Source organism: Engystomops pustulosus, chromosome 1, assembly GCF_040894005.1.
Source record: "Engystomops pustulosus chromosome 1, aEngPut4.maternal, whole genome shotgun sequence".
Taxonomy (NCBI): domain Eukaryota; kingdom Metazoa; phylum Chordata; class Amphibia; order Anura; family Leptodactylidae; genus Engystomops; species Engystomops pustulosus.
Genome location: NC_092411.1, coordinates 54,121,646 through 54,136,575, shown reverse-complemented (window position 1 = coordinate 54,136,575; position 14,930 = coordinate 54,121,646). Strand labels below are relative to the sequence as shown.

At 44.4% G+C, this 14,930-nt stretch overlaps 2 protein-coding genes across 6 annotated transcripts in view; one reads left to right on the top strand and one right to left on the bottom strand.

Annotated features, from left to right (window-relative positions):
• Positions 1–1,633, bottom strand: part of YTHDC2 (YTH N6-methyladenosine RNA binding protein C2) — a 50,221-nt gene extending 48,588 nt beyond the window's left edge. For 2 of the 5 annotated variants that reach the window (XM_072140711.1, XM_072140744.1), the window contains exon 1: positions 1,552–1,633. The gene's annotated coding sequence lies outside the window, so the exon portion shown is untranslated. Of the gene's footprint in view, positions 1–82; positions 172–1,405; positions 1,429–1,473; positions 1,529–1,551 lie in introns of those variants that run through there. The other 3 variants (XM_072140719.1, XM_072140729.1, XM_072140736.1) reach the window with 3 other exon arrangements.
• The window catches only part of MCC (MCC regulator of WNT signaling pathway), a 218,623-nt gene that overhangs the window by 7,577 nt on the left and 196,116 nt on the right, over positions 1–14,930 (top strand). The gene's annotated exons all lie outside the window — the stretch shown is intronic.

Genomic DNA, 14,930 nt, shown 5'->3' with positions numbered 1-14,930 from the left:
TAGTCTACATTGTTATTAATTTCCTGAATTTCCTATAAAGGAAATCTTCCATTTGATTTCATGCATTTTGAACCAACCATACCTTGAGAATGCTGTAGTTACACTAATGCAGGCATATATCTTGTTTAAAGGGGTATTCTCGTCTGGGCATTCGCATTCAGTTTCATTAATCTGCCATATATAAACATTTCTTCAATTAAAAAATGTTCCTGTGTGAAGGTAATTTCTCATAAATTTAGTCATATGGTCTCTTCGAAACCAGACTGTGCCCTTGGATACGGCCAACTCTGCTGGAGGGATTGATTGAAGAAACAAAAGGTTTTTGTATATGAAATGTCCAGGGGTTACTACATGTGCCACATCTGTGAACGCTGAAGCCAGGTGGTTAGGCAAGGCTTAGTAGTACATGTCTGGCCATCGCTGCCAAAATGTGAGGTGGTCGTATCCAAGGAAGCTATCTCGTTTCTAAGGGACAACATGGCTACATTTATGAGAAATTTCACTTTTTTTCAACATTTTTTTTTCAACATCCATTTGAAGAGATGTTTACATATGGCAAATCCTCATGATCCCAAGTAATGGAACATACCCTTGGGGGGGGGGGGGGGGAGGGGCCATTCAGGTCATGGGATTTGTTTGGAATGATTACTGTAACTTTATGGTGTGATAGCTGCCAAAAGGCAAATATCAATTCACAAATCATCTGCAGCACATGTGAAATATGCGGAGGTGACATAAATAATGATCCAGACCTTCACTGTAGTATGGCCAAAAGAAATCAAGGGGTAGGAATTGCTATACAAATGATATGCTTGCTGTAGGTAACCAATGATAATGTGCATCTGCTAAGGCTCTATACCCTGCTAAGGCCCAGGCCCTCCTCACCCATTGACGGCGCATGCCCGGCCCTCTATACCCACTGGCGGTGCGGCCCCTGGCCCCGATAACAGTGTATGTCTGACGACTTTATCCCTGACAGCCTGTGCCCTGCACCTTTACCCCCTGAAACTGTGTCCCCTACCCCCATAACAGCGCCCACTGATGATGTGTGCCCCGGCCCTCCACACCAACTGCACCTCTATACTACCCTGCACCTTTACCCTGATAGCGTGCCCCCATTTCACCTGACACTGAGTGCAGCACCCATGACAGTGTGTGCCCGGCACCCATAAATCAGCCAGCCAGTGTCTCACACCTTCACTCCATGGAAGCGTGTGCCCGTCAGCCATAGCAGATTTCGGTGTCCCTGGTCCCTTCAAACCACATAACTCACTCCCCATACCTCATACCAGTGTGGGCCAGGCCTCCAGTTTGTGCCTGACATAAATACCCTCAATAATACCCCTACAGCAGTGTGACATGACACATGCCCTTCCATAACAGTGACAGCCTCACACACACATACCCCACCACACTGTGCGCCAGGCATTTATCACCCCACAATGGTGGCACAGCCTGAACTCTCCTCAGCACCTCAGCCTGTGCCCTGTGAGCAGCACCCGGGCTCCCCGGTTACAGGGGCTGCACACAACCCCCACCTCCCGCGCTCACCTCCGGGGCAGCCGCTAGTTTCTTTTCTCACAGACGACCTGGTGACGTCAGGGCAGCACGTGACGCGGCAGGTCACATGGTGCGGCAGGTCACATGGTACGGCAGCCCGAGCGACCTGACGGTGCACGGCGCTGCGCAGGGGAGCCAGGGGTTATTGTTATTAGGGGGTCGCCCCTGTGCTCCCGGCTTATAGGCGGCCACTGTCCCTCTGTCACTAGAAAATGGTTCACGGGCATTTATAGGTCAATTTCACCGCATTTGGAATTTGTTTCTAGGATAATAAATACTGATGCAGGAGGTACAATCTATTACACATTCATCATATAGCGCTGTACATTAAAGTTATGCGGTTTTGAAAGTGGGGAATAAAAAAATGGAAACACAAAATGGAATATGGCTGTGGCATTTGGGCTGCATTCACACGTGGCGTTTACATTGTGTTTTAAAACACAATACAACAGCTGAGGCTGTGGTCACACGTAACACTTAGAAATAGAATTAAAGGAAACCTACCACTTGTAGTGGCAGGTTTCTGATGGAAATACCGAGCACCAGCTCAGGGTGAGCTGGTGCCGGAGCTTATTTTAGTTAGTGTTTTAAACCGCGGTATTTTTTAAACTTTATAGCCGGCGCATGGAGGTACGCGCTCGGCGCTTACCATGCGCGCGGCTCTCATTCGCTTCCTATGTAGCCGCGTGCACGATAAGCGCCGAGCGCGTACCTGCCTGCGCCGGCTATAAAGTTTAAAAAGTGTTTTAAACCGCGATACCGCGGTTTAAAACACTAACTAAAATAAGCTCCGGCACCAGCTCACCCTGAGCTGGTGCTCGGTATTGCCATCGGAAACCTGCCACTACAAGTGGTAGGTTTCCTTTAAGTCCCACTGAACGGAGTCATAGCCGTGCATGTTCCTGCACCCATGCGTTTTCAGATCGTTAAAAGCGCATGCGTTAAAAAACGCATCCGTTTTTTAAAAACGCATGCGTTTTTTGAAAACGCATGCGTTTTTGTCCGTTTTTCATTGCGCAATTTCGGAAAACGGACAAAAAAGCATGCGTTTTTAAAAACGGATGCGTTTTTTAACACATGCGTTTTTAACGATCTGAAAACGCACTTAGTAAAAACGGCCCAAAAACGCCATGTGTGTCTTCACCCTTAGGGTGGTCACACGTTCCGCTAACGACATGTTCATAACACGACGCTAGCGCACAGGGGGCGGGGCCCGGGGCGAACGCATGCCATCGAGTTATCAATCGCATGCGTTTCTTGGGAAACACATATGGGATCGGCCCGAGCCCCGCACCCTCTGCGCTAGCCCACTCCCCTCAAGGCTACATTCACACTGCCACATGGGGGACGTATATACAGTCGATGCAGTGGGCGCACGGCGCCTATTGGGAGCTGTAAGGTGCCACATCTTGTCCTATCTTTTCACAGAGTACAGCACTGTGCGCCATATATCCCTATGTATCCCTTGTACTGGGAAGTGGAAAAAAAATTCCAAATGCAATGAAAAAACATTTTCTTGTGGGCTCAGTTTTTACGACTTTCACTGTGCGCCCCAAATAACACCCATACTTTATTCTTTGGTTCGGTACGATCACAAGTATACTAAGCTTATATAGGTTTTATTGTGTTTTAATACATTTTAAAAGATTTTAAAAAAGAGGACTGTATGGCCTTTTGATCAATTTTGTTAAATATGTTATATATAGCAAAATGGCGAAAAAGTGGCGGTTCAGACATTTGGGCACTATTTTTCGTTATGGAATTCAATGCCGAGAATTATTTTATTCATAATATTATATTTTGATATGCTGGAAATTTTAGGACATGGGGATACCCAACATGTTTATGATTTTACTTTATTTTTATATCAGTTCTAGGGGAAGGGGGTGTTTTGAACTTTTAGGTTTTATTATTTTATTTTGTAACTTTTTTTTTTACTATTTTTCTGATCACCTAGGGCAGTGATGGCGAACCTATGGCACGCGTGCCAGAGAGGGCACGCAGAGCCCTCTCTGCAGGCACGCGTACCATCTCCCAAGTCTCATGAAAGTGGGCCCCGACGCCTGCTGGGTCTCTACGCTCTGATACCTGCTTGTCTCCGGCGCTCTGATGCCTGCGCGGCCCCGGCGCTTCGCTTCCTGCGCGGCCCCGGCACTCCGCTTCCTGCGCGGCCCCGGCACTCCGCTTCCTGCGCGGCCCCGGCACTCCACTTCCTGCGCGGCCCCGGCACTCCACTTCCTGCGCGGCCCCGGCACTCCACTTCCTGCGCGGCCCCCAGCGCTCTGCTTCCTGCTTGTTGATGGCGCGTCGTCGTCTGCGCGGCCCTGGCGTCCCGCTGCCTGCGGGGTCCCAGCGCCCGATGCCTGCTGTCTGGCTCCTGTGCTCCGGTGGTGACGTCACTGCATCCTCGCTGGCACTTGAGATGGCGCGTTTCGGCTGCTGCACTTGGTAAGGCCCTCTGTGTGTGTGTGTCTGTCTATACTGGGGTGGGGGTGGATGAGGCCCTATTTCTATCCTGGGGTTGGGAATGAGGCCTTATTTCTACCCTGGGGTGGGGGATGAGGCCCTATTTCTACCCTGGGGTGGGGGATGAGGCCCTATTTCTACCCTGGGGTGGGGGATGAGGCCCTATTTCTACCCTGGGGTGGGGGATGAGGCCCTATTTCTACCCTGGGATGGGGGATGAGGCCCTATTTCTACCCTGGGGTGGGGGATGAGGCCCTATTTCTACCCTGGGGTGGGGGATGAGGCCCTATTTCTATCCTGGGGTGGGGGATGAGGCCCTATTTCTATCCTGGGGTGGGGGGTGAGGCCCTGTGTCTATACTGAGGTGGGGGGCCCTGTTTCTATAGTGGGGTGGGGGTGAGGCCCTGTCTCTATACTGGCTACTGGAGGGACTGGGTATTACCCCTAAACTCACAATGCTGCAGCATTTCTCCTGTGTTGTGTATGTTATTTTCTGAGAAAATAAAACTTTTACTTAAAGAGCGACAGCCGCAGTACACAGCCATACACAGAGCTACAGCCGCAGTACACAGCCATACACGGAGCTACAGCCGCAGTACACAGCCATACACAGAGCTACAGCTGCAGTACACAGCCATACATGGAGCTACAGTCACAGTTCACAGCCATACATGGAGCTACAGCCGCAGTACACAGCCATACACGGAGCTACAGCCGCAGTACACAGCCATACATGGAGCTACAGCCGCAGTACACAGCCATACATGGAGCTACAGCCGCAGTACACAGCCATACATGGAGCTACAGCCGCAGTACACAGCTAAACATGGAGCTACAGCCGCAGTACACAGCTATACATGGAGCTACAGCCGCAGTACACAGCCATACATGGAGCTACAGCCGCAGTACACAGCCATACATGGAGCTACAGCCGCAGTACACAGCCATACATGGAGCTACAGCCGCAGTACACAGCCATACATGGAGCTACTGCTGCAGTACACAGCCATACATGGAGCTACAGCTGCAGTACACAGCCATACATGGAGCTACAGCCGCAGTACACAGCCATGCATGGAGCTACAGCAGCAGTACACAGCCATGCATGGAGCTACAGCCACAGTACACAGCCATACATGGAGCTACAGCAGCAGTACACAGCCATGCATGGAGCTACAGCCACAGTACACAGCCATACATGGAGCTACAGCCGCAGTACACAGCCATACATGGAGATATAGCCACAGTACACAGCCATACATGGAGATATAGCCACAGTACACAGCCATACATAGAGCTACAGCCACAGTATACAGCCATACATGGAGCTACAGCAGCAGTACACAGCCATACATGGAGCTACAGCCGCAGTACAGAGCCATACATGGAGCTACAGCCGCAGTACACAGCCATACATGGAGCTACAGCCGCAGTACACAGCCATACAGGGTGCTACAGCCGCAGGCAGTAATACACTATTCATCACTATATTAGCTTCTAGTATAGTGTTATTATTGGTAATGTTGGCCTTTCTATAGTCTTTATAACCAGAATTCTGCTATTTATGTGGTTGTAATGGTGGCCTCATGATGTCAAAGTGTTATTTGTCTCTTGTATAGTGGTATTGTGGCGCTATTGGGCTAAATTGCTGTGTTGGCACCTTGCGATAGAAACGTCGGCTTTGGTTTGCACTTTGGGCACTCGGTCTCTTAAAGGTTCGCCATCACTGACCTAGGGTACTTTGTCCCCAGGTTGTCTGATTGATCCTACCATATACCTCCATACTATAGTATGGCAATATATGTGGATTTTCAACCTCATCTGTTACAATGTCATACAAATGTCATGCTGTCTCGTTTCAGCAGATGTGTGATTTTCACATTGTATCAGATGATGTGGATCGCCGCTCCCCAATAACATCACACGGAGCGAGGATCAAAAAAGATGGTGGTGCCTACGCACTTCCGTCTTTTAAATGCCACCAGTGAAGAAGGTGCTAGCAGTGGGTGTTTGCTGCAATATGCAGCAAACCCCATTACTCCATGAAGATTGAGCCTTTTCATTTTTTTTTTAACGCTCCATTTTGTAAACATGAATGTTAACAGCAATGTAATTAGGCAAATCTTTTCTCCTCAGCTGTTGTATTGGGTTTAAATTTCAAAGTAAACTCCACATGTCAATGCAGACTAGGGTGCTGTCGCACGGTGCGTTCTTGGACCGTTCTTGGTGTGGTTTTAACTGCAAGTTTTTGCATGTTTGCCATGCATTTGGCTGGTTGAAATCTGTTTCACAGCTGCTTACACTTCCATAAATGTAGAATAACAGATTCAAACCAGTCATACGCATGGTAACCATGCAAAAACGTGTGTGGTTTCAGTGTGTTTAAAAATGCACCAAGAACAGTCCAAGAATGCACCGTGTGACAGGGTTAAAGAGATGTATCAAATAACTGATTGTCAGGGGTGCTGGGTGTCTGACCTAAGGATAGATTGCATGTTCTCACTATCAGGTTTAATAAAATGAAAAAAAAAAATCCTCCCCCATTACGATCAGGCACAGCTGCCCAGTCTACATTGCTGCAGCTTTGGTGGCGTTCTTCATGGACAGGTTGCACTGCAGCCAGTCACTGTCACTGTCACTGTGGAGAACAACAGCACAGGAAGTCCGCTAGCACTAAAATGAAGGGGTGAGCTATGTTTTTATTTAATTTCATTTAACACTTTGAGACATTATAGTTACTTTTTTTAGTTTAAGATGGACATTCCCTTTAATGGCGTGGAATTAATATCATCCAGCAATCTGGTAACTTTTCCTGTACATTATTAGCTGTAGCTGTGGGAAGTGTTTCTAGGTGTCTTTTTTTCTAGATTTCATGAAACATCTCTATGTACTTAATTTAGGCTAAAAAAAACTATTGTCACTTTTATTTTAACAATTCACCACTAGAGGGCACCCCTTAACTACCATATGCAATGTCAAGAAGAAGTTTCTTCTGATGTTAGGGCTGCACAGCTGCTGCAGCCGTTTTCCAGCTGTTTGCTACTGAATAAGCTGTGACATGCGACTGATAACATTGATGCACTCATACTACAAAGAGTAGTATGTTTAGTGGTACCAGCTGTTTGCCAGGCAGCAAGGGTCTAGGCCAGTGGTTCTCAACCTGTGGGTCGGGACCCCAGCGGGGGTCGAACAACCAAAACCGGGGGTCGCCTAAAGCCATCGGAGACGCAATTTTAATGTGTTTTTACTGCGAGTTGCATGGTTTGGGGTCACCACAGCATGAGGAACTGTATTGTGGGGTCACAGCATTAGAAAGGTTGAGAACCACTGGTCTAGGGTCATTTATTAATTCTATTATCATATAATATTCTTCTATTTTTTTAATACTTCCCCTTTAAGTTTCCTGTAAAATAGTCATCCTAGTGTAACCCTTACAGTTGGGCCCTTTTCAGGGCAACATCTGCCTGAGGCAGGATGAATATTCCGCCTCAGGCGGCAGATGCAGAGCCCTGAAGAGAGTGGCAAAACGGCTGTGGGCGATTCAGGTACTTACCTGAATCACCCACCAGCAGTACGAGCTTACCGCTGACAAGTCCATACTGCCCAATTACCATCACTTTCCAACAAGTCTTACAGACACAGAGGTGAGCGGTACAGCGCAGCTCAGTCTCCGCTGCTATATGGCTTTGCAGGATGAGTTTGATGACGTCACGCCACCTGCATCCATGCAAGGAAGCGCTGCTTCTCAGCATAAGAAGAGGTAAGTAAAAGTTTTATTATTATTTTTAAACTAGCCATATAATTAATAAAAAATTACTACACAACTAAACTGGGTCTGGAGGGCTTTTTTATATAGAGGATGCATATTAATTGAACTGGGGGGTGGCTTAATGGGCTACTGTATATAACTTAAATGAGAGGATTGTATAAGAGGGTAGGATCTTTATTTAAAGGGGGGCATTTATGGGGAGGGCCGTTATGTGGTACTGTATATAATTTGATTATAAGTTCATTAGGGTGGTGTTTTATATATTCATTTATTAGGGTGGCACTATATTAAATTATTAGGGGGCTGTGTATTAAATTGTGTAATTTGGGATATATACTATATATACTACTATTTGGGATACATACTACTTGTTATCTAGGTGACATTATACTGTAATTGACTGTTGTAATTTTACAGGCACAGTGTGGAGATGCTGCACGGAACTTTACGGGTAAATTCAACAGTCAGTGATTGTGATAGCCAGGAGAAATCATAATGAAGTCCTTTTCCTGATACTAGACAACACTAATGTCTGTGTCACTTATTAACTACTAGTGCAGTGGTGGCGAACTTATGGCACGGGTGCCAGAGGCGGCACTCAGAGCCCTTTCTGTGGGCACCCGGACCATTGCCCCAGCACACCAGGCAAGACTCAAAGAATCTTCCTGCAGTTCCAAGCAACTTAAAAGATGCTACTTTCAGTCATATTTTGATACTTACTTTGCTACTTGGGACTGTAGGAAAAGGGAGAATTAGACAGGGCCAAAATATTTTTGGAGGACCTCCTGCTGGCGCCAGAGGGAAACTGGAAAGAAGCTAAAATGTTGAAAATTTTCCATCTTTATACTGTGATGCTGTCCTCAGGAGACCAATATGATTGAAAGTTGTTGAACAGGATGCAGTAAGATACTGCTTTAATTTTTGGTTGGCACCAAGCGATAAATAACCAAGGGTTTTGGGTTGCAGTTTGGGCACTCGGCCTCTAAAAGGTTCGGCATCACTGTACTAGTGTGTGAGACAGTGTCAGTACATGTGCTCCACGCCATACTATTATTTAGTGGAATCGGGCTAATAGCGTTTGTGGAGCCGATGCCGGTTTAGCTTTTCTTAGCAGCTGAATTGGCATCGGGAAACACGGTAATCTTCATCATCATCCCCATATAACACCTGTGGTCATGGCATTTACGGGGGTTCTGATTGGAGCTATGAAAACCCTAGGGTCTGAGCTAAGACCCCAGCACTGGCCATAGTAAATGCCTGTAAGTTTGGGTTTTGTGACATCAGCATAGGCTGACAGTTCTAATATCATGCCCCCAAAGCCCCGTTGCATATAAAACGTATAAATGGGAAAATCACCAAACAAACCCCAGAATTAATGTATCTCTACATCTCTTATGACCTGTTTATGATTTTTGCCTATCTTGTCCCACATAAAATGCAATAAAAAGTGATCAAAAATATGCGTCAATAAAGAAATGGTACTGATGTAAAGTACAACATGTCTTGCAAAAAAATAATCTCTCAACCAGCTATATAGACCATTAATTAGAAGAGTTATAACACTTGGAAAATGCAGATGAAAACATTATAGATTATTTTTCCCCACAATAGGTTTTACTATACAAAATGAGTAAAACACAAGAAAAAATATGAATAAAATAATTTGATAATTGTACTGACCCCTGGAATAAATCTAATTTGTTACTTAGGGTACACAGTGATATTATCATTATTATTAATACAAAAAAGGTCAAAATTCAATAACATTAAATAAAGAGTTATTATTATTATAAGACACCCCCCCACACAACAAAACGTTTATACATTTTCATCAATAGGACATAGGCACCCGAACACAGTACCACTGAAAAACACATCTCGTCCCGCAAAAGTAAGCCGTTAAATGACAACATTTCTGGAAAAACAAATATTTTATAACTCACAAAAATGTGCCCATGAAGCAACTAAAAACAACTAAATTCTGAAGGGTAAACTGGCTAATGAATGACCCTCCTTCTCTTCTGTGCCTCGCTGTACGTCCACACAACAAATAATGTCCATAGGTGGGGTGTCTCCATATTCAGGAGAATTTGCATAACAAATTTAAAGATGTTTTTATTTCTTTTTATCTTAAAAAAATCAGACCATTCTAAATTTAGTTTTGTTTTACATTTCTAATTTTCTTTTTTTTTAAATTACTATGAAGATCTCAAAGGGTTAACAATCTTCCTAAAAGTTGTGATAGATTGTGGGGCATATACAGGCGGTCCCCTACTTAAGAACACCTGACTTACAGACAACCCGTAGTTACAAACGGACCTCCAGCTGTTGATAATTTACTGTACTTTAGGTGTACTGCAATTAAGTTTTTTTTGTTAATCTGGGCTCTTACGATAATCCAACAATTTTAAACTCCAATTGTCACAGAGACCAAAAAAAAATTGTCTGGGGTTACAATTATAAAATATACAGTTTCGACTTACATACAAATTTAACTTAAAGGAAACCTACCACTTGAAGTGGCAGGTTTCAGATGGAAATACCAGGCACCAGCTCAGGGTGAGCTGGTGCCGGAGCTTATTTTTGTTAGTGTTTTAAACCGCGGCATCGCGGTTTAAAACACTTTTTAAACTTTAGAGCCGGCGCAGGCAGGTACGCGCTCGGCGCTTACCATGCGCGCGGCTCTCCTTCACTTCCTATGTAGCCGCGCGCATTGTAAGCGCCGAGCGCGTACCTGCCTGCGCCGGCTATAAAGTTTAAAAAGTGTTTTAAACCGCGATACCGCGGTTTAAAACACTAACTAAAATAAGCTCCGGCACCAGCTCACCCTGAGCTGGTGCCCGGTATTTCCATCAGAAACCTGCCACTACAAGTGGTAGGTTTCCTTTAAGAACAAACCTACAGAACCTATCCTGTACGTAACCCGGAGACTGCCTGTTTTTGAAAATGGAGTGATATATAGGGAGTTTCTAATATTTTATATTTCAAATCTCATTAAAAACAATAATGATCCCAAAAAAAGGCAAAAATCTAAAGTCTCCTTAAAAATACAGAAAAACAAATGTTCAATTGGTGCGTGACATCAAAATAAAATATCCAGATATTTTAAAAATTATGAAAACATAAAGGAGATATATGGAAAATCTTATTTAGTAACTACTTTGAATGGTAAAACTATCTGTCTGAAAATTAGAAAATGGAGAATTTTGAAAATGGAGAATTTTTTTTTTAAATTCATCATTATTTAATTTAACATGACGTACAACCTAAGATGAAAAAAACTGTTTCAAATCACTTTGATGAGTTAAAGTGTTTAAAAGTTATAACCATATAAAGCTAAACATGTCAGATTACAAAAATGGGGCTGAGCCTTAAGCTATAAACTGGCCACATCCTAATAAAACCAGATGCAACTTTTTATTTTTTAACAGATAATCTTTGATCGCTCTGTGAAACCTTACTATGTTTAAAGGGAACCTTGCACTAGATTTTAGACCAATAAATTAATAGCGCCTTGAGGTAGGGTATGAAAAGTCCTTTCTTGATATCCCTCTTTTATGTGAAATCTCCTATACCTATATAAAAAAAAATCTCCTCTAAATTCTTGGTAACAATACACCTACTAAAGCCTCTGTAAGCCTCTAAATGCTGGATCGGAGTTCCACAGAAAGGTAAGAATCAACTGAGAAGAGTCATATTTTCCTTAGATGAGTCAAGTCATCTCCCACTCTATATTACCTAGCAACATGCTTATTTTGGTGTACATAAGGATAAGAATCTCATCTTTCAGATTGCTTGTGGTCCTGTGAGCTACATAAAGGGAGTTAAATACATAGTTGGAAATGGGAGCTGCAGATAAGCAAAGGGGGGCATCCGAAGTGACACTGCCTCTACGGGGCTCTAAATTTGACTTTTCTCAGGTAAATTTGACACTTCTTAGCTCACATGACTTTGGAAGAGATTTTTATTAGGTAAGGGTGAGATTTAACATAAAACAGGGAACTCTAGAAAGGATATTTCACACACCCCCAGTGGGTACTAGTAGTGTAATGGGGTAAAATTTAGTGACTTGTTCCCTTTAAGGAAGAGTTTACTATCATCAAGCTTTATCTGTAAATTAATGTCTTCTGTTAGCATGTCTAGTTTCAGTGTTTGTATTATAGCTATGCCTGTGCAGAGCGGATGAATGATATCATGTTCCTATAGTTTTTCTCCTGTACAATGCGCTGCTCACTTGGCATGCCTCCAAACCTGCCTTGTGTCTGTTCTTGAACTCCAAGATAAGGGTCTTCTAATTGTGTTCTTTTCGACATTGTAAATGAGGATAAGAGCATACATGGCTGATAAATGCCCCCTTTATCTTCTAATGAGTTAAAGGCTATGAATAAATTCTGCCTCATGGTTACCTAAATATTTTTAGAAAAATTCTGTGTCATCAATAAACATACAAACTGTTTTGTAGCCTTAGCAATGTCTCAATGCAACAACCCTGCCGATGCAAAGGGTAAGTAGTTGTTGCGAATAGTGTCCTCTCCATATTAGGAGCTGTCCAGGGAGACTGATCACCTCGCTAGGAGGTTTACAAAAGTGGGGAACTTTGTAATTGCAGCTTGGACAACTGCCTGGGAGGGCAACAGTTAATATATCTATTGTCTATAACCAATGATATGCTGTGTTCTGTGTAAAGCAAGCTGTAAGCTGAATGGAGAGTGCTGCCACTTCATTAGGGGAGCATAAAAACCCCTTGTGGGCGGGAGCACATGGTCGGAGTCAGAGACTCAGAGTTGGATACAGTCAGTCTAAGCAGAAGCAGAGAAGTGTGCAGCACCTGCCTGTGCTGCAGAAGTCAGTGTCACACTACCAGGAAGCAGAGGTGTCTCAGGTCTGCTGCCTGACACCTGTAGCCAGTCAGGAGACTAGGCTAGAGCAGAGGTTCACTGTCCGGACTCGGCTCTATCTTACCCAGCCCAGCCTGAAGTTATAACCAGCCTGTGAGCAAACCTTCCTGCGGACCAGCTATCTCCTACAATCTTTCCAGCCTGCTGAACCTGCTGCTGATATTAGGCCTTTGCCTGCTGTTGACGTTCAAATAAAGAACTGTAAGTTGATTTGCAAAACATGACTCTGTGTGATCCCTGGATCAGGCTGCTTCACCAACACATGCTCCCCATCCTCCATCACCCTGGGATTCCTATATACACCTCAGGGGTTGCCCCAGGGAGATTACATCAGCCTCTCCCTCCATTTTTTTCTTGGTGACCTGCCAGGCTGTAGGCCCGTCCTCCAGTCCCAATAGCAAGCCCTGTGGCCATAGCTTGCCCAAGGCCGCATGAGCCAGCCACTCCGGTATTCTGGGCCCCAGCTGTCTACAGCCACCGAAGAAAGTCTACGCCCTGGTGCATCAACATCTTAGGTTGCTGTCACACACAGTGCTTTGACACAGTTTAGAAACTGAAGCAAAGTGCATTGGGGTGTTCCACGCCCTGATCACACATGTGTTTCTATGAAAAATCATGTGTTATATAAATGCAGACACTGGATGCTGGTTTCCAATGGAATGCGTTTCCATAGAAATGCGTATGCGATCGGTTGTGGCACACCCTTGTGCGTTTTGATTCTGCTTCTAAACTAAGTCAAAGCGCTACCTTTGGCAGCACCATTAGCATGGGAACATTGGGTTTGTTCCACTGGTAAAATCCAAAGCAGAGCTGGTGGTGGCAGACACTAGGTCAGAAATTGATGGTTTTCTCCATGTCTGAAAGCTGTAATTCCTTCATGACTGGCTTAGTGATTGCAAATTGCCAATGGTTAGACACATTGCAGAAATGCATTTAGCTAGTTTTAAAGTGTTTTACTTCATTGCTGGAAGTGTAAGCTTACACTTCCAGCAATGAAGAAAATTCAAGCCAGCCAAACGCACGGTAACATGCATGTGTTTTAAAACAAATGCATTTCTGCAATGCCTTTAAAAAGGCATCACAAACGACACATGTGACCGCACCCTCAATGGTTCCAACCTATGTGTTCTCAGTCTTAGATCTCATGCGACACCCCCACCCACCGGGCCTGACCATTTGTTTTGGGGGCAGCCGGATTTCCATGGTATCTGAGTGGCTGGCTTGAGCGTGGCCTAGCGCTTGTGTGGGTCACGGTCGCTTAGTACAGGTGGAACAGGGTAGATGGAAACAGTTCTCCTTGGGGCACTCTCCATATATGTATGTGCAAGGCCCACCGGGTAGATGGTTGAGGGAACGCCCTTGATGTTATGCGGCTTCTAGGGATCATACTAAGAGAAGGGATGTGAAACACCAACTAACAGCTCCTTTATTCCAGAACACCAACACAGCAGAATTTTATTGAAATGAAAGAGGAAATGGAGACATTTTCCAAATGCATGGAAAATTCAACAAAAACCGCTACGTGTGAACACGGCCTCAGGGTGTTCAAATGTTTTGCTTTTTCAGTTGCTTTTTTTTTTTATTTCCAAGCTAAGAGTGAAGTTAAAAAAGTAGGACAACAAACTCTTCTCTATGCTAAATTTGTACCCATTATCGTTCACACCTGCTTTTGGCTTTAAAAACTGCATCTGAAAAAGCGAACTCTCACAAACAGACGCTCCTTTACTGAGGGTCGCGCTTGCACTTTTGTCAAACTGTGCACCGTTTTTGGGGTTAAAACAGCTTGCACAGGTATTTAAGAAGTGTGTGCGCTGTGGTGGACGTGTGCACCTGTTCTGTGTGACCAGGTAAGTAAATGTGCCCCACAATGTGACATTTATTGCATGTGTTTCACATAATATGCAACTGCTGAATACATACTATAGCCTAATTAAATTGCTGTTAACATGTGCTTACAAAATGCAGCAATACTGTGTTAACAGTATGGTAACAAACACATGCGATAACTAACTTTTGCACAGGCAAAAGATATAAACTGAACAGGTGATTGACATTTGTTGAACAGGTTTCCCCATTAAAATCCAATTCACTGATTCAGTTAATGCCTTTCACCTTTTAACTAATAAAAAAGCACCTAAAATCACCTAAAAACTGATCGCGACGTAGTTGTCACTGCAACGTGTGGAGGCATCCTCGGGGTGATGCCACACATGGCGTTTTGAACGCGTTTTAGGCCT